Below are 25,707 nucleotides of genomic sequence, written 5' to 3' on the forward strand. Positions count from 1 at the left end.
AGTAAACAAACAGTCGGGTTTCATATGAAATAGATATCGCTCGTTTGCGACAACGTCTCGTCATAACTCAAAAATAGCTATTTTTCAGGCGAGCCATTTTAATCAATTAAAACACACTCGTATTATGTTATGTCGTTAGGACATTTAGCGCCTCTAGCGATCAATTTTTTAGCTACAATTATGACACTTTTGCCAAAAAAATCAGCATTTGAAGATGAATATGTCTACATGGATAACTCAAAAAACGGATTTTGAACGAAGCGAAAAATCTATTTTTGGGTGAGATGGCCATGTCGTCCTGATGGAAGTTCCTATAGGGTAGCTTCCTAGGGTATATTACAACTACGGCGATATTCCCAGAGAATTTACCTTAAGGTACCCAGAATTCTAACTCCTGGAGCGAATATCCCTAATAAAAGAACCAGGGATATCGCGAAATATCAGAGGACGTATTCTTGATACGCCACATGGCAATCTGCACCCCGAACAGAGATAACACTTCGAAGGGGTCAATTGGCAAGAAAACGAAAACAAGAAAGAAAAAGGAGAGCCGTTCGCAAGGCTCTCTCTTCTCCCGTTTCGTAAGCGTGCACTGCGCCGATTCTGGCGCCATCTGTATTCCTTGTAGCGATACACGAGGTGCTACAGATACTGTATGTAGGGAGGGGTCCTACAGCCCTTTCTTAGAAAGGGAAGGGCGGGTCCATCAGGACGACATGGCCATCTCACCCAAAAATAAATTTTTCGCTTCGCTCAAAATCCGTTTTTTGGGCTCAAGCCATGTCGTCCTGATGGAAGTATACCAGATCATTACTGTATCTGTGGATTCTCAGAACGTGCCGTACTCCCCGGAGGTATTTTCCCGGCCGACTAGACCTAGAGACCTAAGATGTTACCGTTATACATCTTTTCAACTAACCATAAACCATGTTAGAGCTTCCTGCCCCCTACAGGGAAGTCCTACTAGACTCTGGAAAAAGTCTCGAAGAGTACATATACCTATGTATGAATACCAGGCAAGCCAATATAGTGGTCTCACCCTATATCAAGTAAAGCATAGTTTGTAAAGAACCACTGCGTCAATATGAAATATCAACCAGTTCTCCGTTCAATACTGTATTGGACAAAGGTTTATATCCGCATAGGAGGAAACTTGTAAATCCGCCACCGTCCCCTTATGGGATGGAGTCCTCCCGCTAAGGGAAAGCATAAACCAATGCAACATTAGCTTGCATAAAGGAACAATATATTAGAATTATCCCAAATAAATATACATAGAATGAATGCTCAATTATACCAATAAATTGACACAGGTGAAGGAGACGCAAGGTTCTCAAGAACAAGTTTATTGACAGACAATAAATAGACAGGTTAACAACAAATATATATATATATATATATATATATATATATATATATATATATATATATATAAGAGGAGGATAACCAAAACTTTAAGCATAAGTATGATAGTAAACAGAAACTTGTTTATCTGAAAGAAAAACATTAGTGCCACTTTTAACATACCGAGGTATCAAAGTCATAAAAGTCTGTATTACTAATCAGTCACATTAGCGTTAGAAACGCTCGGCACACATGTCTGTACTTATGCTAGGCTCACCTTTGGAAGTGGAACAGTCAACGTGGGCAACTCAGTGCCCTCACTTAGTTTGTAGCACAGTATGTAATTACACACTCACCCTGGAATTAATCGTCCCAATTAAAACCACTGTTCCTCGCAGAGTTAAACAGCAGGGTTAACGACGCAACCCACTGCTACCACAGATCTCTTTAGTTGCTCCACTTGCTTCGCATAGTGACGAAAGAACACTCTGGAAGACTTCCAGCCAGTGTATGAACGAAGATGTTCAAAATCCATACAATTAAAGAAATTTAAGGATGAGGCAACTTTCCTCGGATCGTGACCTGCAGGTGTACTGTCAGGATCCGCTGTGCGAATAAAAATGATATTTTGATTATAAAATAAATATTTGAATATACTTACCCGGTGAATATATAATAGCTGACGTCTCGGACGGCTCGACAGAAACACAAAAACTCGCGAGTGATCGCCATGAAGGTTGCGGGTGTGCCCACCAGCGCCGACTATCGGCCAGATACCGCATATACTTGTAAACAGCTCCAGTTCTTCTCATTCCGCTGGGTCTCTATCGGGGAGGAAGGGAGGGCCTTTAATTTATATATTCACCGGGTAAGTATATTCAAAAATTTATTTTATAATCAAAATATCATTTTTAAATATTAAACTTAGCCGGTGAATATATAATAGCCGATTCACACCCATGGTGGTGGGTAGAGACCAGTATTAATACAATAAAGGCGTATATGCTTAGAGTTTTTGACAGTTATATCATAACAAAACACAAATAAATATAGGTACCTGGTAAGGAAGCTGACTCTGACGATTACTCTGCCTTATTAGTCCGCTTTCCTCACGAAGCCCAGCCATCCTCTCAGGATGCTGAAAGACTCCCAGGAGCTGAAGTATCCAGGGCGACCACCCATACAACAGGACCTCATCAAAACCCTTAATCTGGGCGCTCTCAAGAAACGACATTTGACCACCCGCCAAATCAAAAAGGATGCGAAAGGCTTCTTAGCCTTCCGTACAACCCAAAACAAGATTAAAAACATTTCAAGAGAAGATTAAAAGGATATTGGAATTAAGGGAATGTAGTGGTAGAACCCTCACCCACTACTGCACTCGCTGCAACGAATGGACCCAGTGTGTAGCAGTCCTCATAAAGAGTCTGGACGTCTTTTAAGTAAAATGAAGCGAACACCGACTTGCTCCTCCAAAAGGTCGCGTCCATAATACTTCGCAGAGATCTGTTTTGCTTAAAGGCCACGGAAGTTGCTATCGCTCTTACTTCGTGTGTCTTGACCTTAAGTAAACAACGATCTTTTTCACTTAAGTGAGAATGAGCCTCTCGGATTAAAAATCTAATAAAATACGATAAAGCATTTTTTGACATAGGCAATGAGGGCTTCTTAACTGAGCACCATAAGGCCTCAGATCCACCTCGTAAGGATCTGGTACGAGCTAAATAAAACTTAAGAGCTCTAACTGGGCACAGTACTCTTTCAAGCTCGTTGCCTACGATCTCTGATAGGCAAGGTATATCAAAAGACTTAGGCCAAGGACGAGAAGGCAGTTCATTTTTGGCCAAGAAACCAAGCTGAAGCGAACATGTGGCTTTATCTGTAGAAAAGCCGATGTTTTTACTAAAGGCATAGATCTCACTGACCCTTTTAGCCGAAGCCAAGCACACTAAGAAAAGCGTCTTGAGGGTGAGATCCTTCAGGGAGGCTGAATGTAATGGCTCAAACCTGTCGGACATTAGGAACCTTAGGACCACGTCTAAGTTCCATCCAGGAGTTGCCATACGACGCTCCTTAGAGGTCTCGAAGGACTTAAGAAGATCTTGGAGATCTTTATTATTGGACAGATCTAAGCCTCTATGTCTGAACACAGAAGCCAACATGCTCCTGTAGCCCTTAATAGTGGGAGCAGAGAGGGAGCGAACATTTCTCAGATGCAGGAGAAAGTCTGCAATTTGGGCTACAGAGGTACTGGAAGAGGAAATGGATGATGACTTGCACCAGTCTCTAAAGACTTCCCACTTCGACTGGTAGACCTTGATGGTAGAAGCTCTCCTAGCTCTCGCAATCGCTCTGGCTGCCTCCTTCGAAAAACCTCGAGCTCTTGAGAGTCTTTCGATAGTCTGAAGGCAGTCAGACGAAGCGCGGGGAGGCTTTGATGAAGACTCCTTACGTGGGGCTGCCGTAAGAGATCCATCCTTAAAGGAAGACTCCTTGGAACGTCTACCAGCCATTGAAGTACCTCTGTGAACCACTCTCTCGCGGGCCAGAGGGGAGCAACCAACGTCAACCTTGTCCCTTCGTGAGAGGCGAACTTCTGCAGTACCTTGTTGATGATCTTGAACGGCGGGAATGCGTACGCGTCCAGGTAAGACCAGTCCAGTAGAAAAGCATCTATGTGGGCCGCCTCTGGATCTGGGACTGGAGAGCAATAGGTCGGGAGCCTTTTGGTCAACGAGGTGGCAAAGAGGTCTATGGTGGGTTGACCCCAAGTCATCCAAAGACTCTTGCACACGTCCTTGTGGAGGGTCCATTCTGTGGGGATCACCTGACCTCTCCGACTGAGACAGTCCGCCAAGACGTTCAAGTCCCCCTGGATGAATCTTGTCAACAGGGAGATGCCTCGATTTTTTGACCAGATGAGGAGGTCCCTTGCGATGACGAACAGTGTGTGGGAGTGAGTGCCTTCTTGCTTGGAGATGTACGCCAAGGCTGTGGTGTTGTCCGAATTGACTTCTACCACTTTGTTTCGAAGAATGCTCTCGAAACTCGTCAAGGCCAAGTGAACCGCCAACAGCTCCTTGCAGTTGATGTGCATGCTCTTCTGATCCGACGTCCAAAGACCCGAACATTCCAGACTGTCCAGAGTCGCTCCCCAACCCAAATCCGACGCGTCTGAGAAAACACGTGGTTTGGGTTCTTGACCGCCAGGGACAGACCCTCTCGCAGACTTATGTTGCTGTCCCACCAGTTCAGGCACATTTTTACTGGCTCGGAGATCGGGATTGACACAGCTTCCAAAGTCTTGCTCTTGTTCCAATGGAAGTCTAGATGGAACTGGAGAGGGCGAAGGTGAAGTCTCCCTAGTGAGATAAATTGCTCCAGGGATGACAGAGTCCCTAAGAGGCTCATCCAACTTCTCAATGAGCAACGGTCTTTTTTCAGCATGAGGCGGACTTTGAGCAGGGCTTGCTCTATCCTGGTGGCAGACGGAAAAGCCCGAAAAACTAGACTGCGAATCTCCATCCCCAAATAGAGAATCGTCTGGGAGGGATTCAGTTGAGACTTTTCTAAGTTCACCAACAGTCCCAACTCCTTTGCCAGACCCAACGTCCATTGAAGGTCCTGCAGACAGCGATGACGGGACGATGCTCTGAGAAGCCAGGGAGGCTCGAATTTCCGATAAATGAAGGAATTTTGCCACATTCCTCATGAGCCTCGTAAACACGAGAGGAGCAGGGCTGAGGCCGAAGCACAGTGCTCGGAACTGGTACACCACATTCCTGTAAACAAACCTCAGATACGGTTGAGAATCTGGGTGTATAGGAATGTGGAAGTACGCATCCTGCAGGTCGAGAGAGACCATCCAGTCTCCCTCTCTGACCGCTGCTAGGACGGACTTCGTGGCCTCCATCGTAAATTTTGTTTTTACAACAAAAACGTTGAGCGCACTGACGTCCAGCACTGGCCTCCAACCTCCTGTATGCTTTGGGACTAGGAAGAGACGGTTGTAAAATCCCGGTGATTGAAGGTCCGAGACTTTCACCACCGCTCCCTTCTCTAGCAACAGAGAAACCTGCTGATGTAGAGCTTGTCTCCTTGACTCCTCTCGATACCTGGGAGAGAGGTCTAAAGGAACTGTTACTAGAGGAGGTCTGCGTACAAAAGGTATTTTGTACCCCTCCTTGAGCAACAACACAGACTCTTGGTCTGCACCCCTCTTCTCCCAGGCCTGCCAGAAGCTGTTCAGTCTGGCCCCTACCGCTGTCTGAGGACGTGGGCAGTCAGACTCTGCCACGGGAGGACTTGGATCCTCTCCTCTTGCCTCTTTTACCGTCGGCACGAGCGTCTTCCCTTCTGGGGGCTCTGCCACGAAAGGGCGGGATAAACCTAGTCGCTGGGGTATCGATCTTGGGTCTTACGACATAAGACGATGAAGGAGCACCCTTGCGAGCAGAAGTCGCCATCAGGTCGTGTGTATCCTTCTGCACCAGCGAAGCCGCAATGTCCTTGATCAACTGTTGAGGAAACAAGGCAGATGACAAGGGGGCAAAGAGAAGCTCCGACCTTTGACAGGGAGTCACTCCTGCCGAAAGGAACGAGCAAAGAGTCTCCCTCTTCTTCAGGACTCCAGCCGTAAAGGTAGCGGCGAGCTCATTGGAGCCATCACGGATGGCTTTGTCCATGCAGGACATAATAAGCACGGAAACATCCTGGCCGGCCGACGAGATCTTCCTGCTTAATGCTCCTAGAGACCAATCTAAGAAGTTAAAAGCTTTGAAGGCCCTGTAAACCCCTTTAAGGAGATGGTCAAGGTCCGAGGAGGACCAACAAACTTTAGAGCGTCTCATGGCCAGGCGACGGGGAGAGTCTACGAGGCTTGAGAAGTCTCCCTGGGCAGAGGCAGGGACTCCCAAGCCGAGAACTTCTCCCGTGTCATACCAGACGCTCGCTCTAGAAGCTAGTTTAAAAGGAGGAAAAGCAAAGGCCGTCTTCCCCAAACTCCTCCTGGTAATCAACCAGTCGCCTAGCAAACGTAAAGCCCTCTTAGAAGAGCGAGAGAGCACTAGCTTAGTAAACGAAGGCTTCGAAGCCGCTAGGCCTAGCGCAAACTCTGACGGAGGCGAACGAGGAGCAGAAGTTACAAAATGGTCTGGGAAAAGATCCTTAAAAATCATCATGATTTTCTTAAAGTCCATAGAGGGTTGAGCAGCTTTAGGCTCTTCTCCGTCTGATAAAACGCCCAAAGGAATATCAGTAGGCGGAGGATCAGCAAAATCCTCGTCTGAAGGAACCTCGTCCGACAATTGCCGAGTCTCATGAAAAGGAGAGACCTGCCGCGGCGGCAATGCTTGACAGGCAATGTCCACAAGCAAAGGAGCAGCAGTAGCAGTCGAGGAAGCGACGTCATGCCGCTGCTGAAAGGACTGACCAACAACAACAACAGGAGTTGATGGACGCTCGACGTCACGTCGAAACTGCCTTGACTGCCTAGACTGAGCAGTCAAAACAACCCTTGACTGCGGTGCTTGACGCCCAACGTCAAGTCGAGGCAACTGAGCTGGTTGGCGAACGGCCTGAACGTCAACACGAGACTGCGGCAGCGGCTGAACGTCAACACGAGGCTGCGGCAGCGGCTGAAAGTCAACACGGGACTGCAGCGAGTGAGGATCCAAGTCACGTGACTGACGTGACAAACTACCGACATCACGTTTCATAACGTCAAAAGGACGAGTAAAAGCTCGTTTGGGCGGCTGACGGCCAGAGTCTCGATCAGCGTAACGGCGAGGATCATCGTGAACCTGCACAACGGTATACTCCTCCATAAGGGAGGCAAGCTTAGTCTGCATAATCTGCAGTTCAACCCATTTAGGATCAACGGGAGTCGGGACGGGCCGAGACGATGGTAACGTCTGTGACGGCAAAACATTGCCTTTACTGAGACTCTCGGAGCCCGTGTTACGCTTACGTTTAATAGGCGAACAGTCTTCCGACGACTGCAAAGGGTCAGAGCTGTCCCAATGGCTACAGCCAGGACGCTGGACCTGTCCTGAAGGGACTGACTTCCGCTTCAAGGGTCTAGAAACCTTGCGCCAAGGTTTCTTTTGCGAGAAGCCTTCGGATGACGAGGAGAAAACAGCCTCGCTCGTCTTATGGTAGGGGCGATCTTGACGAGAAACGCCCGATACCACAGAGGGAACGTCTGTACGTTGGTTAAAGCCTCTCGTCCCCTTAAGTCCTACGACATTACAGTACTTCTCCCTGGTGCAGGGGAGCCTGAAAGAGGTCTCGGACTAGGGGAACGACAAGCACGAACAGACGAACCCTCGGTCGCAACACTAAAAACACTTTGCGCACTTATCACTTTATCACCACGATTTTCTGATTTGGCACTCTGACACTTCAATAAATTCACATCTGACATGAGTTGGTTACGGTCCGATGCTAAGGACTCAACTCTCTCGCCTAAAGCTTGAATGGCAAGCAACATATCCCGCATGGACGGTTCATGAGTGCTAGTAGAGGGTTCAGGAACAACTACTACAGGGGAAGGATTAGGTTCAGGGGCATGGGAGGAGGAAAATTCCAACGACCTAGAGGAGCTTCTCCTCACCCTATCTCTCTCCAGCTTACGAGAATATTTATCAAATTCAAGCCAGTCGAATTCCGACAAGACCACGCACTCATCACACCGATCTCCTAATTGGCAGGTTTTACCCCGGCAATTAGAACACACGGTATGTGGGTCGAGAGAGGCCTTGGGAAGACGTTTGTTACAATCCCTAGCATTACATTTGCGAAATTTAGGTTCAGGGATAGGAGAAGGGTCAGCCATATTGAACAGTCAAAGAAAATCCAAAACAAATCCAAAGTCATCAACAATAAACACTAGCCAAAAAAGGGTTCAAGAGTTTTAATTGAAGAGAAAAACACCCGTCACAGCGAAAGCTCAAAACAACCAAAAAGAAGTACTTCACCAAAAATGACGAAAACTCCAGGTCAACAGCGAGCGGAATCAACTTGTCGATAAGACCGACAGAGAAGAACTGGAGCTGTTTACAAGTATATGCGGTATCTGGCCGATAGTCGGCGCTGGTGGGCACACCCGCAACCTTCATGGCGATCGCTCGCGAGTTTTTGTGTTTCTGTCGAGCCGTCCGAGACGTCAGCTATTATATATTCACCGGCTAAGTTTAATATTTAAAATATGTGATTTTCGCCCTGAGTTGTTTCAGTGATAAATTTGAGCCTGACGTTTCTCCCCTGAATAGTAGACCACCCTTGAAGTCTGAAGTTCTACGAAGATAGACCTTTAGGCATTCTACTGGACATAGAGATGCATCTTCTTTCAGAGGGCAGATTCTCCAGGGACCCCACCAGTTGGTGGGTAACTCATTCTTGGCGAGAAACGTAGGATCCGGAAACAGGTTCAGTTCTCCCCCATCCAGGAACTGAACACGACCTTCCTCTCTCGAGAGGGCTACAATCTCACTAACCCTGGCCCCGGACGCGAGTGCAAATAGAAAATCACAAATTTTAAGTAATTTGTATTTTTCCTAACAATACTTACCGAAGAAACACTTTATAGGAGATTACTGGTAACTCCTCTCCGACGACCAGATTTTTACGTAGTTTCCCCCTACTTCCATGTTCTATACTGTCCTGAATAACGGGAAATAACATGACCTGGGGGCATTGCCCGGGCAGGTCGCCCGTCTTTGAGAAGCTCTCTCCAGTAAGTTTTATGTAATGAACAATACCACGAGGTCAGTGGGGCACTGCGGGGACGGTTGGGGGGGCCCTAAACCGAAAGTGTTTCTTCGGTAAGTATTGTTAGGAAATATACAAATTACTTAAAATTTGTGATTTGTTCCGACACAGAGACTTACCTCGAAACACTTTATAGGAGACTTACACCTTAGGAGGGGGGAGTGCCCTTTAGCCCTGACCCCGATGGACAGTAGGGAAAACTACGTAAAAGACTCATTAAGTGTGATATAACACTTACCCTTCTGCAATATCTTCGTTGTGCTTGATATGGCGAATTTTCGTCTTGTGTAATGAGCGATATTTCTTGATGACGACTGACGGTACGAGAAAGTTAGAAAAGGGGGGAAAATAGAACTCGGCTCCTTGTGTCTAGATACTTTATGTTTCGCGATTGAGCCTGGGGCTTGAGCCGTCAAACCGAATGCAGGGCTGAGATGACCGGCCCGATAGAAAACCCGTCTAGAGACTTTCTCGTACAGTCCTTGAGATAATGTGCGGTGAAGGTCGACTGGTTGGACCAAGTTCCCGCTCGAAGAACCTGCGCTACTGACATGTTCTTTTTGAACGTTAGAGAGGTGCTAATGCCCCGAACATCGTGAGCTCTGGGTTTCCCCGGTGTAGGAAGACCTTGTTTTAAGTAGGCTTGCGTGATCACTTTCCTGAGCCAGAACGAAACCGTATTTTTGGATATGTTTTTCTTTATTTTTCCCCATGAGACGAAGAGATTCTTGATAGACGGGCGGAGGTTTGCCGTTCTCTTAAGGTATTTCCTAATAGTCCTGACCGGGCATAATTTTAGGTCCTCCGGGTTTCCTTTATTCGGGATTGCCGGAATCGAAAAACTCTCAAACCTCGGATCCCACACCGAGGGGTTCTGAGTCTTGGCGACGAAGGATGTGACAAACTTAAAGGTTACTTCCTTCCATCCCCTAGTGTGTTCCACCTCGAATGACAGTCCGTGTAGCTCGCCCACCCTCTTAGCCGAGGCTAATGCTAGCAAGAAGACCGCCTTGAGCGTGAGATTCTTGTCATCAATGTCCTTTAAGGGCTCGAATGGTGGTTTCCGTAACATATCTAGGACTCGCGCTAAGTCCCAACTCGGGATTCTAAGGGCGGAAGGGGGGCATGATTGTTCGAACGCTCTGATAAGCATGGAGATATGCCTGGAGGAGCCGAGATCTATGCCCTTGAGAAGAAAGACTTGACCCAGGGCCGCCCGAACTCCCTTGATCGCTGGAACTGACATGTCTAACTTGTCCCTGAGATAAACCATGAAGTCGGCTATCACGGGCACTGACGCTTCCAAGGGCTCTATCTTCTTGTCCCTGCACCACTTCACGAATACCGCCCACTTAGACTGGTAGACGGCTGTGGATGATTTCCTCAGGTATAGCGACATCCTCCTGGCTGTCTTGCCGGAGTACCCTTGCTTCTTCAGGAGCCGCTGGATAATCTCCAGGCGTGAAGACGAAGGGCTTGCGGGTTTCTGTGAAACCGCTGAAAGTGAGGTTGTTTTAATAGGTCTGACCTGCCGGGTAGAGGCCAAGGAGGTAGGACGGTGAGGTTCCTTAGGTCCGCGAACCATTCTCTTTCCGGCCACCAAGGCGTTACCAAAGTCATCCTTAGGTTGGTTGCTGCCCTTACTCTGTTGAGGACCTGCCTTATCAGGGAGAAGGGGGGGAAGGCGTACACGTCCAGTCCGTCCCACTTGTGCTGAAAGGCGTCTTCCATTGCCGCCTTCGGATCTGGGACGGAAGAACAAAATACGGGGAGTTGCGCTTCAACCTTGTTGCAAACAGATCCATTACCGGAGATCCCTACATCTGTATAATGTAGCTTGCCACTTGTGGGTGTAGGGACCATTCTGTTGCTACCACTTGCCCCACTCTGCTGAGGCCGTCTGCTAGGACGTTGTTCTTCCCTGGAATGAACCTTGCCGTCAGGATGACGTCCTTCTGTTCCGCCCATTTTAGGATTTGAAGGGCTAGTTCGCACAACTCTTTTGATCTCAGTCCCCCCTCCTTCTTCACGTAAGCCACCACCGTTGCATTGTCTGACATTAGGGCCACCGAGTGCCCTCTCATGTCCTCCTCGAAGTGGTTGCAGGCTTCTTGGACCGCTCTCATTTCCAGGATATTTATGTGTAGGGATTTCTCCCCCTCTGACCACGCCCCCTTTGCTGTCTTTTCCCGGAGATGGGCTCCCCACCCGTCCTTCGATGCGTCCGTGAAGAGAAGAACCTCCGGAGGTTGGGAGGACAGTGGCATCCCCCTTAGGGTGTTCGACCGATCCTGCCACCATTCCAAGGCCTTCCTGGACTCCTGAAGGAGAGGAACCACAATGTCCGGGGAACTTTTCTGGTTCCAATGTTCTTTCAGGTTCCATTGAACCACCCTTAAGTTCTGTCTCCCGTGAGGTACCAGCTTCTCTAGGGACACCAGGTGCCCTACCAACCTTTGCCAATCCTGCGCTCTTCTGGGGCGACCCAGAAGGAAGGGCCGGAGCACTCGATCCAGGTTGTCCAGCCTTTCCGTGGTTGGGAATGCCTTGACCTGTAACGAATCCAGGACCATTCCAAGGTACGTCCTCCTGTTGGATGGGGTTAGCTGTGATTTCTCCAAGTTGACCACGATGCCCAGGGTCTTGCACAATTGAAGAAGATCTTCGCCCTGTTGTTTCAAGTCTTCCTTTGAGGATGAAAGGAGTAACCAGTCGTCCAGGTACCTGATGAGTCGAATGCCCCGTTCGTGGGCCCATATGGAGACCGTCGTAAAGACCCTCGTGAATACCTGGGGGGCTGTTGAAAGACCGAAGCATAGGGCCTTGAATTGTAACACCTGGGTACCCCACTTGACCCGGAGAAACTTCCTGCTCGACGGATGAATGGGCACTTGGAAGTAGGCGTCCTTGAGGTCTATAGAAATCATAAAGTCGCCCTCTCTCAAGGACGCCATGACCGTTCTTGGAGTGTCCATTTTGAAGGTCACTTTCCTGAGAAACCTGTTGAGGGCTGACAGGTCTATTACAGGTCTCCACCCTCCTGTCGCTTTTTCCACTAGGAACAGGCGGCTGTAGAACCCCGGACCCGGGAATGTCACTGTTTCTAAAGCTCCCTTCTGCAGCAACGTCTTGACTTCTTCGTCCAACGCTGCCCTCTTCGCCAGGTCCTTGGGCACCAACCAGTCTGCCTGCGTTGCTGGAACTAGGGGGGGTGTCTCTTCCATGAAGGGGATCCTGTAGCCCTCCTTTAGTACTGTAACTGTCCACGGATCTGCTCCGTGGAGCTTCCATGCTTGCCAAGTGAGTCTGAGGCATCCCCCTACCTGAGGCTTGGGCAGGGGAGGGGGGCCTCCCATCTTATCTCCTACGGGAAGAACGGCCTGTTCTCCCCCTCCTGGAGTAGAAAGAAGACCTATACGTTGGGGGGTTAGAAGATGAACCTCTTCGGGGGGGAACCACAGAGGAAGACCACTGTCCTGACGAGGGTTCCCTCCTTCCTTGAGTTGGTGTGGTACGCGCGGCCATGGGTGCTTCTGTCACTGGCCTCCTGAAGATGGGGCGGCGTGCCGTCTGTGGCTTCAGGGTAGGTAGCTCCCTCTTTTTGGCCAACTTCTCCACGACCTCTTCCGCCTTCTTCGTCGGAATAAGCTGCTCCCCCCAGACGGAGCAGGTCTTCAAGGCTTTAGCTTCCCTGTCAGGAATCTTAATGGGAAGGTTCTTGACTAGGGCGTCTCTTCTCCGGAGAATCCAGTTTGCGGAGAGAGCCAAAGACTGAAAGGTCAGGAATTTAAGGGCGCGGCTACCTGACCCCAGCAACTCATTCAGAGCCTCCCGTTTTGCAGGTTCCATGGAGTCTGTAGGAATCTGGGTGCCTACTAGGGTGGTGGCCCACCAATCCAGCCAGGAGGCCACATTAACTAAGTCCTTGGACATCTCCTCCATCATTGCCGACTCGGAAGGGGAGAAGAAGGTAGATGCTGCCGATGCCCTCCCGTCGGAGATGCCCTGGCACAGGATGTCTATGGTTTCCTCGGTCTTGCACGCACCGGTCGGCCTATTTTCTAAAGAGTAGTATTTCGTCTGCGACTTCAAACCCTGTAGGAGCTTTGCTGAGCTGTGACCCCTGCAGGAGTCGCTATTGCGGGATATGACCTTATCAATGTGAGTCTTTCCAATCCCCACGTTACTGGCCTCGGGAAGAGAGAGAGAGGACTTTTTCTGGGCGGGGACCGCTATGAACTTGTTCAGGCCTGAAGTCCAGGGTTCTTCCTCTTGAGTGGCGGGTTCTATCGCTATATATAGAACTTTATCTAAAGACCATGAAATGGGCTTTGGAGGTGCTGAAGGTCTGAGCCTAGCGCAGGCTTTCGGAACTTTATTAAAGATCTCGTTAGCGAGGTCGACCTGGAAGGCATATAGAATGGGTCTTGTCAAAGCAGACTTACACGTTGAAATCGTGTTAGCTGCCAACCCTTGACCATGGAGGTGGATGAAGAAAGATAAGCAGAAGTCCGTCGAGATCTCCTGCGGATTCTTCTCCTTGACAAAGGCCACCCATTTTCTCCAAGATGACTCATATTGCCTGCTAGTAGATTTGCACTTATATTCCTCCAGGAAGTCTATGCTGACTTTCGAAATCCCGAAACGCTTTATCACCGCTAGGGAGAGAAAATCATGAGCTGCAGGGTTCAGGTTTTCTGTAATGAAGCGCAGACAGTCGACTTCTGGACTCGCTGGGTCAGAACTGGATCTGGTAGCGGTAGAAACTTCAACCGTAGTTCCAATGCCAGGGGGAACCACACGCTGTTCGGCCACTTGTGGGCCACTATTGCCGCTACTCCCTTGAAGGATCTCAGTTTGTTGAGGACCCTCAACAGAAGGTTGTGAGGAGGGAACAGATAAATCCTGGACCATCTGTTCCAGTCGAGGGACATCGCGTCCACTGCTTCCGCCAAGGGGTCCTCTTACGGGGACACGTACAGGGGCAACTTCTTGTTGTCTTTCGTCGCAAAGAGGTCTATCTGCAGTTCTGGGACTTGACTCAAGATGAAGGAGAACGATCCTGCGTCTAGGGACCATTCCGACTCTATCGGTGTGAACCTGGATTGAGCGTCCGCTGTCACATTGCGGACTCCTTGAAGGTGAACTGCCGACAGGTACCACTTCTTCTTTTCCGCCAATCAGAAGATGGCCAACATCACCTGGTTGAGAGGTGGCGACCTTGATCCTTGTCGAATCAAGCATCTCACAACTACCTCGCTGTCCAGCACCAACCTTATGTGGATCGAGTGACGCGGGGAGACTTTCTTTAAGGTAAGGAGCACTGCCATAGCTTCTAGAAAGTTTATGTGAAAGGTCTTGAATAGATTGGACCAAGTCCCTTGGGCCTTTTTCCGATGAGAGTGACCTTCCCACCCCTCCTTCGAGGCGTCTGTGTGAATCGTCACCGACGGGGGAGGTGGCTGAAGAAGTACCGACTTCTTTAGATGTCAGGCTTGGGACCAAGGCCTGAGAAGAGTACGTAGACGAAGCGGAACTGGTCTTCTCAGATCTCTTCGCGCGTTTGATGCATAACTTCTCCAAACTCCGGTTGCATCCTTTAGCTGTGCTCTTAGCAACGGGTCTGTTACCGAAGCAAACTGGAGAGAACCCAGTACAGTAGGGTCCCGAATTATGCGTGTTCGAATTATGCGATTCCCCATTTATACGGTCGGTAGTTTAAAGAAAAAAAAATTGTTTCTGCAAAGCTGTTCAAAGTCTGCAAGTCAAGCACTACAAAATATATCAAATCTATTGTCTTTTTAGGTGTATTGGTAGCCCTAAATACAGTGCTTGATAATAAATGTTACCAAACGATATTTATCTTACATTTTATTAACATAATTTCATAATAAATAGCCTAAATAAGGAAAAAATTCCATATCAACAATGAAATCAACTTTTAACTATGCGAATCCAGCTGACAAAATGTAAACAATTGTAGTTACATTCTCGGCAATCTTCATCTTTCTCTAAACTTTCAATAATTTTAATGGTATTGTTAAAGAAGGTATATTCAAGCATTATTTTTATTTAGTATAGAATATATAAAAGCTTTAGTTTTCCATATGGGTATTCAAGGTTTTCACACGTAGGCTAGGTTCGTTTATCGGCAGTGAATAGTGTAAATTTCGATAACAAGTCGGCAATATTTTGTCATCTTCTAAACAGTATAGATTTGCTTCACAATGATTTGTTTTGTATAGTACAAGGTGTAATTATAAATTCCTCTCTCCAAGAGAGAGAGAGAGAGAGAGAGAGAGAGAGAGAGAGAGAGAGAGAGAGAGAGAGAGAGAGACTCAAATCTCTCTCTCTCTCTGTATGTGTGTGAGAAATAAAATCTTAGTTCACATATTACAACCTGAGTTTAAAAATGAAATTAACATTCCTCGCTTCAAGTGGTACAAGAAACAAAAACATGGCATTCGATTACAACAGCTGATTCTCTCTCTCTCTCTCTCTCTCTCTCTCTCTCTCTCTCTCTCTCTCTCTCTCTCTCTCTCTCTCTCTCTCTCTCTCTATCCGGTGTTATACAATACTTACATATACTGTGGATGAAGAACCCAAAATAGGTTTTATTAAAAAGCGTCAATTAAATATGAAACAAAAAAATTATACCGAGTATAAATCCATTTCAATCGTAGCTTAAAATATGACATCCGATTTTGTCAGCAAACCACTACTGTATTTTTAGGAAACTTCACTTTATTCTAGAAAATTGCTACTATTTAAATAGTTAATTGTGCTTTAAGAAAACCCTGTACTTTTGTTTTAAATTTCGGAAATGTTTTATAAATAGAGTATTGCTGACTTATTTTTTTTTTAACTTTTGGCTGTGATCAGAACAGCTGATGTCTAGCTCTCGCTCTCAAGAATATGAGCGTACGAATAAAATAACAAAGCATTGTTTATACCATTTCTCAACTTATTCAAACCATCTATACAGTTAATATTACATAAGCACCAATGTCTTATAACCTATCATATTTATTGTTTAGTTCATTTAAAATCATCATTCTCTCTCTCTCTCTCTCTCTCTCTCTCTCTCTCTCTCGGATACCTTTCGCTACCCCCCTCATTCCTCACCTCTCTCTATCTCTCTAACAAATGAAATCTTTGTTGTTTCACAAAGTTCAGTTTTATTAAAAATCAAGCATGATTAAATTTTCCTTACTTCTCCAATCTCGTACCATCTCTATCATATTGAACGTTCTAGCGGTAACCTAATTATTCGATGACTTTAAAAAACGGCCTAGGACTTTTTTCTTCTTTTACCTTTTTCCAAATGATTCTATAATTGAGGTGGGTACAAGTTGACTTATAACTGCAGCTAAGAAAAGTATTTTGGATATGGAAAGGACGATTATCTTTCGTAACAGTTTAGAATTATTGTAAATTACCGTACTGTTAATAGCGGCTCTTTGCTATTGTTTATTAAACGTATGAAAAAAAAATTTCCAGCTTGGCTACGAATTTAGGAATTTATATGGATAGATTAGGAATTTATATGGATACGGTAAGTAAAATATTTGTAATAACATAATGTTTACTAAATGCTTTTAATATCAATAGTTATCACTTTACAGTGAACCCTCGCTACTTCGCGGTTCGACAATCGCGGATTCACCACTTCGCGGGGTTTTCCCATAACCCATATATATATACATATCGCGGATTTTCCGGAAAATTCGAAAATACCGCGAAATCTGAAGACAACCAAATACGATATTTTGTTACCTGTAATTCCATTAATACTGTAATTAGTAATATCTGCTCTTACTGATTGTTCATTGCATTACATATGATATATAATTCAGCACAGAAAGAAATACAGTAAAACACGAAAAGAGAATGTGATCATACGATAAATCAGTACGTAGTAAAATTAAATCGAACATGAAACGCAAATCAGATGCAGTCATACCATATTAGAATGGTGTGTACTGTAATGGATGAGCTTCTTTTCCATGAATCTTTTGTATGTATACGTACGTAGTACAGTACTGCATCCAATAATATTCTTTGTTGCAAAAATCACATTTCGAATACTGTAAGCGTACGAGAGAGAGAGAGAGAGAGAGAGAGAGAGAGAGAGAGAGAGAGAGAGAGAGAGAGAGAGAGAGAGAGAGGCGTAAAATAGCGTACGTAAATTTTTATTATTATTGTTATTATTATTATTATTGTTGTTGTTGTTAATAAAATTATTGTTATTATTATTATCATTATTATTATTATTATTACTGTACAGTATTATTATCATTATTTATTATTATTACGGTATTGTACTTAATCTACGTACGTTCATTATGCGCGGGGCATCTTCTATGAGTAACCAACGCATCATAGTACTGTAAGACGGGTTGTGATTGGTTCAAGCGCTGATAGATGACGAATCAGAACTCAAGTTTTGTTATCTAACCTGTGATTGGTGTTTTGCCCGCATCTTCTACCCGCAGCATCAAAGTTCTCGCGGGGCTGGATCGTTCACTTTCTCTTTCCGCGTATTGCTGAGTAGACGTTCTTAAGTTTGTGAAGTTTAATCTGTGCTGTGTGCGACTGTTTTAAGTTGAACTTTTTGTTGAACTTTCTGTTAAATCCTACTGTACAATGCCTCCCAAGCGTTCTGCTTCTAGTAAGGCTGGTAGCGAGCCTAAACGCCACCGAAGGATGATGACGATAGCTGAGAAGGTTACGCTTCTCGACATGTTAAAAGATGGTAGAAGTTACGCGGCCGCCGGCCGCCATTTTGGCATCAACGAATCCACCGTTCGCTATATCAAAAAGGACGAGGCGAACATTAGAAAGACTGCTGCAATCACCTTTAGCAGATCAGCGAAGCGAGTCGTTACAACGCGTAATAAAACGATCGTACGCATGGAAGGTGCTTTAGCTGTGTGGATTGCCGACTGCCGGAAGAAGAACATAGCGTTGGATACGAACACCATCCAAACAAAGGCTTTGAGCTTATATGAGAATTTTGCTGCAAAGGAACCTAAAGACGACGACGGCAACCATGCTGAAGATGATGATGATGCAGATGATCCTCAACCAGGGACATCCACTGATTCCCAGCCTCAGAAACGTTTTTCCGCAAGCAAAGGATGGTTCGCGAAGTTTCAGAAACGCTTCGCCCTGAAAAGCGTTTCCCTGCATGGGGAGTCTGCTTCCGCTGACACTGCCGCTGCTGAAACTTACGTGAACCAGACGTTCAAGAATATTATCGCCGAAGGTGGATACAAGCCGGAACAAGTCTTTAATATGGATGAGACTGGCTTGTTTTGGAAGAGAATGCCGTCGCGAACTTTCCTGTTCAAAGAGGAAGCCAAAGCCTCTGGCTTTAAGGCATTCAAGGATCGCGTTACCCTCGTGATGTGTGGCAATGCTGCTGGATTTTTGTTAAAGCCGGGGCTTATTTATAAGTCGAAAAATCCTCGCGCTTTGAAAAATAAAAATAAGAATCTCCTTCCCGTGTACTGGATGCATAATCAAAAAGCATGGATTACGAAGATGCTGACCTCCAACTGGTTCCACCAGTGTTTCATCCCGCAAGTCCATGAATATCTCTTAGAGAAGGGCTTGCCATTCAAGATCCTTCTCCTTATGGATAACGCTGGTGGACACGCAACTGACCTGTCGCGTGAGGGCGTTCAGGTTGAGTTCCTGCCACCCAACACCACGTCATTAATTCAACCGATGGACCAGGGGGTTATCAGGGCGTTCAAGGCCCTCTACACGAAGAATACCTTGGCGGACCTCGTTGCGTGTGTGGATGCTGCCCAAGATGACGAGGATGAAGATTTCAACTTGAAGGCGTACTGGCGGCAGTACACCATAGCCACGTGCCTGCAGAATATTCAAAAGGCACTTCAAGAGATGAAACCTGCAACCGTGAATGCGAGCTGGAAGAAGCTGTGGCCCGATATTGTTTACGACGACAAGGGATTTACTCCGTCGGAAATCCAACACTCTGCAATACGGAAATCTGTGCAGTTGGCTGCCATAATTGGAGGTGACGGGTTTGGCGACATGACGACTGAAGACGTCGACGAGTTGTTGGACTGCCATTCCCAGCTCCTAACTGACGCAGACCTCGAAGACCTGACGAAATCGGCAAGTGAGGAAGAGAGTGAGGGTACCCAGGAAGAGACCCAAGAAAATGTCGAAGAAACGGGCTTAACATTAGAACGGCTTGCCAAGTTCTGCAACCATATCAAGGAGGCGAAAGAAATGTTACAAGAGTGGGACGAGGATATGGTTCGCTCGATGCAATTCTCCAATAAGGTCGATGACATCATGACTCCCTACAGGATGCTCTTGGATCGAAAAAAGAAGCAGCGGCAACAACTTCCGATCACAATGTTCTTCCAGCCTCGCAAAAAAGAGCCAGTTCCTCCTGCTAGTACGCCTTCGGAAGAAATTGAAGAAGTTTCCCAGGAAGAAGTTGAAGAGGTGTCCAGGAAAAGACACCTCCGTCTGAAGAGACGTAAAATACTATCATTGACTGCACAGTAGAACACATCATCAGCTTCATCATCATCATTTCTACTGTGCAGCAAATTCATCGCCATCACCATTCAAGTTTTTCTTCAACTTCTTTCGTGGTGAGTACAGTAACAATCTTTATTTTTTACTTTAACCTGTTTTATAGTTTAGTAATGTACGTACTGTATGCATTAAGTTAAAGGGAAGGTTTTAAAAGTCTACATGTTGTAACCTATCATATTTTTTTTGTTTAAAATTTACATTTACGTACGTAAAACAATCTCTCTCTCTCTCTCTCTCTCTCTCTCTCTCTCTCTCTCTCTCTCTCTCTCTCTCAAATTGTTTTCCTGCTTTGCTACGTACAAGTACTGTATAATTTATATTTGTAAGGTAACATATTTTGTAAATGCTTTTACTGTAAATACTGTATGTACTGTATCATTATTTATCACTATCATCATGCGCGTTAAATGCCTTGTTTGTTCTGAGCGTGGTTGTTTACTGAGCGTACACGCCGTCGTTTCAGGCGGCGTCATAAAGAAAAAGATTTCATTTGGAAGTCCTAAGAAAAATACGTAAACTAAAACATTGGTAATAAAAAAATCAACATACAGTACTGTATAATCAATATAATCGATGCAAAAACTAACCTATACATATATGTGTACACTAAATGAGTTTGTTTCTTCATTATGATCAGAGATGAACGTAAACAAAACATTGGTTGCCATTTTTTATCGTGCTTTTTAGGTGTTTAGGAAACGCATGATATAAAATCGCCTTTAATATTTGTGCCTGTTTTAGTTTAGGATGCTGTAGTACATGCATTAAGTGTTCTGTACATTAAAGGGTGGTTTGTTAACAGTACTACGTACAAGGGAAGGTTTTAAAAGTCCGAATATACATGTTAAATAAATAGGTAAATATGATGTCACTACTTCGCGGATTTTCACCTATCGCGCCCGCGTCTGGAACCTATCTACCGCGATAAACGAGGGTTCACTGTAATCATGTGTGTTTAACGCGTTCGTATGTTTATTATGATCGAAGATGGAGCGTACAGTAAACACATGGAAGGTTTCCGTTTCAGGCGGCGTCATAAAGGAAAACGTTTTTTTCATTTATTTCGAAGTTCTAAAAAAAAATTAAGTAGAACAACATTGGTAATAACAAAATCATCATATAAAACTAACCTATACACAGATGTGTAAATGCGTTCGTTTCTTCGTTATGATCAGAGATAAACGTAAACAAAACAATGGTCGTCAGTTTTCATTGTGCTTTTTGGCGTGTTTAGGAAACTCGTGATATAAAATCTAATTTATTTTGATAATTTAGGATTTTCAATGAAACAACAAAAGCTACTCTATACAGTGATGGTTTTGCTATTCACCAGTTGTCTTATACAATAGATATGGCAAACATTAAAATTTGTCTGTATTTTGGGTCGTGTTATAACGAGAAATATACGGAGTTTACACACTTACTGGTTGTAACTTTAACCTTTTTTTCAAGTTATTAGAACTTTAAATTATATTAAATGTTTGATTTATTTACAAGAACAATTTGATATAAAATAATATAGTATAGTACATAGAAAGTATTGGAAATGGGTAGCAAACACGTTTGAATAGGCAAGTTGCTGGTTGCCATGGCCCAAATGTAATTATTTCTGTTGTGTGTTTCGAAATATGCGATTTTCCATTTATACGAGGTCATTGATCGACCAAATTCTCGCATAATTCGGGACCCTACTGTACTCTCTCCTGTTCGCGTCTTGACATCCTTTCGGAATCTAGAAGTCTCTTGACAGAACCAGCTATCTCCTTCCTTTTCTTCGCCGGGATGGAGAATTGGTGTGACATTAGGTCCCAGTGGATTCCCAACCACTGGAACTTTTGAAATGGAGAAAGTCGAGACTTTTTTCTGTTGATCTTGAAGCCTAGATACTCTAGGAACTGGATCACCTGCAGGGAAGCTTGCAAGCATTCTGTCTTGGATGCTGCCCACACCAGCCAGTCGTCCAGGTAGGCTACTACCTGAATTCCCTTTAGGCGTAATTGTTTGAGAGCTATGCTCGCAAGCTTCGTGAAGATCCTTGGGGCTATATTTAGCCCGAATGGCATGGCTCTGAAGGCGTATAGTCTTCGTTGTAGCTTGAACCCTAGGTAGGGGGAGAGTCGACGATTGATTGGAACGTGCCAATAGGCGTCTGACAAATCTATGGAGACGGTAAATGCCCTCTTGGGCAGTAAGGTCCTTATGTGTTGCAGTGTTAGCATCTTGAACTTGCAGTTCACTATGAACTTGTTGAGTGGCGACAAGTCCAGAATGACTCTGAGTTTTTCCGAGTCCTTCTTGGGAACACAAAACAGCCTCCCTTGGAATTTGATGGACTTTACCCTTCGGATCACTTTTTTCTCCAACAGATCTTGGATGTACTCCTCCAGAACGGGGGTGGAGTGTTGGAAAAACCGAGGGCACGGGGGTGGAGTGCTGTACCAGCTCCAGCCCAGTCCATTCTTGAGTAGGCTGTGGGCCTAGGGATCGAAGGTCCACCGATCCCGAAAATTCTGAAGCCTCCTACCGGTATCATCTCACTTGGACTGTTGTCCTGAGGTCTTGCCTCCCTGACCGCGACCACCCCTGAATCCCCTTCCCCTTGAGGGGCGCCTAGACGAGCCTCTGGCTGCTCCTCTAGGCTTTGCTCGAAAGGAAGTAGACTGCCCTTCGAACGTTGGGTTGAATGCCGGGGACTGTGTCGACACGGCCTGGGGTACCCACTGGAATGTGGTCGGGGTTTGTGCCACCATCTGGGGCACTGAAGGCATCGGCAATTGCTGTTGCTGTTGCTGTCTAAATGGCTTGGCTGGCCGAGACGGTAGCCTAGTCCTCTTAGTCTTCCTCTTTGGTTGGGGACCCTCATCCGGGGAAGACTTTCTCTTGATAGACAGGCCCCACTTCTGGAGAAGGTTTCTATTCTCCATGGCGGCCTTATCAACAACTTCTTTGACCAATTCGCTAGGGAAAAGGTCTTTGCCCCAACTGTTGGAGGAGATAGTTTCCTTGGCTCGTGCCTCACCATAGCCGAGGTGAACACGAACTCCCTACAAGCTCTCCTCGCCCTGACGAAGCTGTAAAGATCCTTCGTCACTGTGGCCAGATGAGTCTTGGCCACTACCATGAACATCTCATTGACCTTGGGGTCACTTGCCATCGTCTTAAGAGTGGTCTGAAGAGACATTGAGGCAGCCAATCTTTCTTTTGTCTCGAGCTCTCTCCGCAAAAGAAAGTCAGACAGCTTAGGGAGGTTCTCACCGAACTGACGTCCGGCAATATCAGCCTCCAACTTCCCGACTGAGAAGGTAAGATGAACGTCCTTCCAGTCCTTGTGGTCCATAGGTAGGGCCAGCGACAAAGAGCTGGCCCGACAAGGGTTTACACTCCTCCAAGGAGGGGCAAGGCTTGCCAGCCTCGACTGCTTTTAACACAGCCACAAACCCTTTCTGCAAAAAGGGGAAGGCTCTAGCAGGAGAGGACACAAAGGAAGGGAGCTTCTTACTCAATGCAGCCACCTTTGAGTTCGTGAAGCCCCTCTCTTTCATCGAAGATGAAAGCAAAGATTGAGCCTTAGCATGGTCCATAACTATGACCTCCTTCGGCTCTGTCTCCTCCTTTGAAGCTGGTTCCTTCCTCAACCGGACATAACAGTCCGGATATGACCCTTTGCTGGGCCAGAATTCCATCTCCTCTAGGGGAACTGAACCCAACTTATCCGACATGACGATCTCTCCAATCGTCATCGGCATGTGCTCAGCATATCTCCATGGGTTAGCATCTGAGCACAAGGGAAGGTCTTTCACATTGAGCCTCTTCTGGGGCCCACGTGATGCTGCAAGTTTCTGCATCTGCAGTTCCATTGCAGCCGCCTTCTCATTATTCTCCTTCTGCATTTGTTGGATCATTCCAACAATGGAGGAGAGGGCCTGTCCCAGCTCTACTGGGAGAGCGGACGATGTTGAGGGAATAGGTTCAGGGATCTGAACCGGAGCAGCCGACACTTCGTCGGCCTCTTCCTCTACAATGTCTGGGGCTTGATCTTCATCCTGGCCTTCTGCCAGGAGGTCTTCCTCCAGACGCTCGGACACGTCTGACATCCTGTTGTCCAACTGGATGTCTTGCAAGGCGACCGCGACTTCAGCATCCACCGGGATCTGAACTAGGGGGATCTCCTCTTGAGGCTGGGGAATCACTGCATCAGCTGATGCCCTAGGGAAAAGGTAAGCCCTCATCTTCTCACTTGGAAGATAAGGTCCAGAGGTGTTCTTCTGGAAGCCCCTTACCCAGGTACGAAGCTTCTCCCTTGCTATATCCCTTGATTCCGCCGTCCTAGGGGAATCAAAAGCCTCAGTAATCAGGTTAGAGCACACGGTACATACCTGAGGGTCCCAATACCGCAGATCACCCTTGGAGACAGCGCATGCTGCGTGCCTCCTACATAACTCATGTCCGCAGAAGTTCTTACTGCGGACGTTGCAGAAAGCACTTCCGCACTTCGGACGGTCCTCCTGTAAAGAGAAGAAATTTCCATGAGTATCAAGTGAACTACGTATCACTGGATATGCACAGTTTAGCATAACAAATCAGAAAGGAAAGACACGCACTTGTGTTTCCCCCGCACAACCAATTGTTGCAGCCTTCCAGATAATAAAATCGTATGGTTAATCTGTCCTAGAGTAACCAATGACAAATTTCCAGAGGAAACAGGTGGAGCTCACACCTAAGATATGATTTTAAAATACCGGATAATAGACAAGAAAGAACTCACTTTCTTATCTGTAAGGCAACACCAAAGGGCTGAGCAAGACAACACAAAAGTGTTAGAACACACAGTGTTGTACCAATACTATACTATAGTTTTCTCCCTACAGTATATGCTATACTGAAGAATACTGGTACAGTATAGAAGGTAATGCGCCGGCTGGCACACACCATAACTAGCTTTAAAGTATACTACTTAACAGCTATAAGGCGGCAGAACGCTGGTTCAAATGCATGTGCCGGCCGGCAACAGCCAATGTCGGCCGGCAGCAAAAGAACCAGAGAACTCCGACTGCCCCGGCTGCCAGCCACATAGGCTGACAGCCGGGTCGGGTACAGCACTAGAAGAAAACAGAATGGATGCCAGGATAAGAGAGTACACTACCTCAAGCCCGACAATCCGAAAGAGTGCAAATAAGGAAGGGGAGAATCTAATTCAGGCTTCCTGACCAATGCCGTCTGGCTCTACAGACAGACATGGATGAGGGACCAAGGGAGGTCCGGGCAGCACTCAAATCAGAAGACCTTTGCCGGCCGGCAAGGGGCTGAGTCAATTCCACATCCTAACCTATACTAGGTCCAGATGTAGAATGACGTACAGTACTGTAACGGCTAGGCCATTACAGAGATAGAGGGGGAAGGGACAAAGAGGGTCCTACCCAACCTTGCTTTAGTAAAGAATCACCCGCAGCCAAGAAAACTCATCTTAGCCTAAGGGAGATCCAAGGAGGGAGGCCAGCAATACTTGCCAACCCCCACTGAATCCAAAGCAAGGAAGGTGTTGCTACTCCGGGGAAAGGATTTTATCCTCCCACCGAGAACAGCAACAAGGACTAGTCTGCTAGATCACAAAAGAAGGAATCATCTCGTACAGAAACCTTCGGGAGTGACCTAAGGAGGTTAAGCCTCCTATGTCTGCGTCAGACTAGCGAGGGAGCTCAACCTCAAGCCAGGCAAACACAGACTCAGACTAAAAACTCTGATGTTCTGCCCCTCTCTGAAGCCACGACTTACTGGAATAGGAAGGTACAGTAACACCCCAATATAGTTGTATCGAAAGTTAATTCAGATAAACCACTAGGGTTAAGCCCAAGGCTTAAACAGAGGGAAAGGGATTGCATACCTTCTCCGAAGAAAAGAAAGCAACCGGGGAGTATGAGAAAGTATACTAAGGCTCCATAGGCAACTTAGCCTAGGCACCAAGAGAATCGATTACATAAATCACCGAAACTCACTCGTATACTATCTTGG

General features: G+C 46.3%; 1 protein-coding gene across 1 annotated transcript in view; it reads right to left on the bottom strand.

The window, feature by feature from the left end:
* LOC137618784 (calmodulin-lysine N-methyltransferase) overlaps positions 1–25,707 on the bottom strand; it is an 86,806-nt gene that overhangs the window by 3,493 nt on the left and 57,606 nt on the right. The gene's annotated exons all lie outside the window — the stretch shown is intronic.

The sequence above is a fragment of the Palaemon carinicauda genome, chromosome 25, assembly GCF_036898095.1.
Source record: "Palaemon carinicauda isolate YSFRI2023 chromosome 25, ASM3689809v2, whole genome shotgun sequence".
In the NCBI taxonomy this organism is placed as follows: Eukaryota; Metazoa; Arthropoda; class Malacostraca; order Decapoda; family Palaemonidae; genus Palaemon; species Palaemon carinicauda.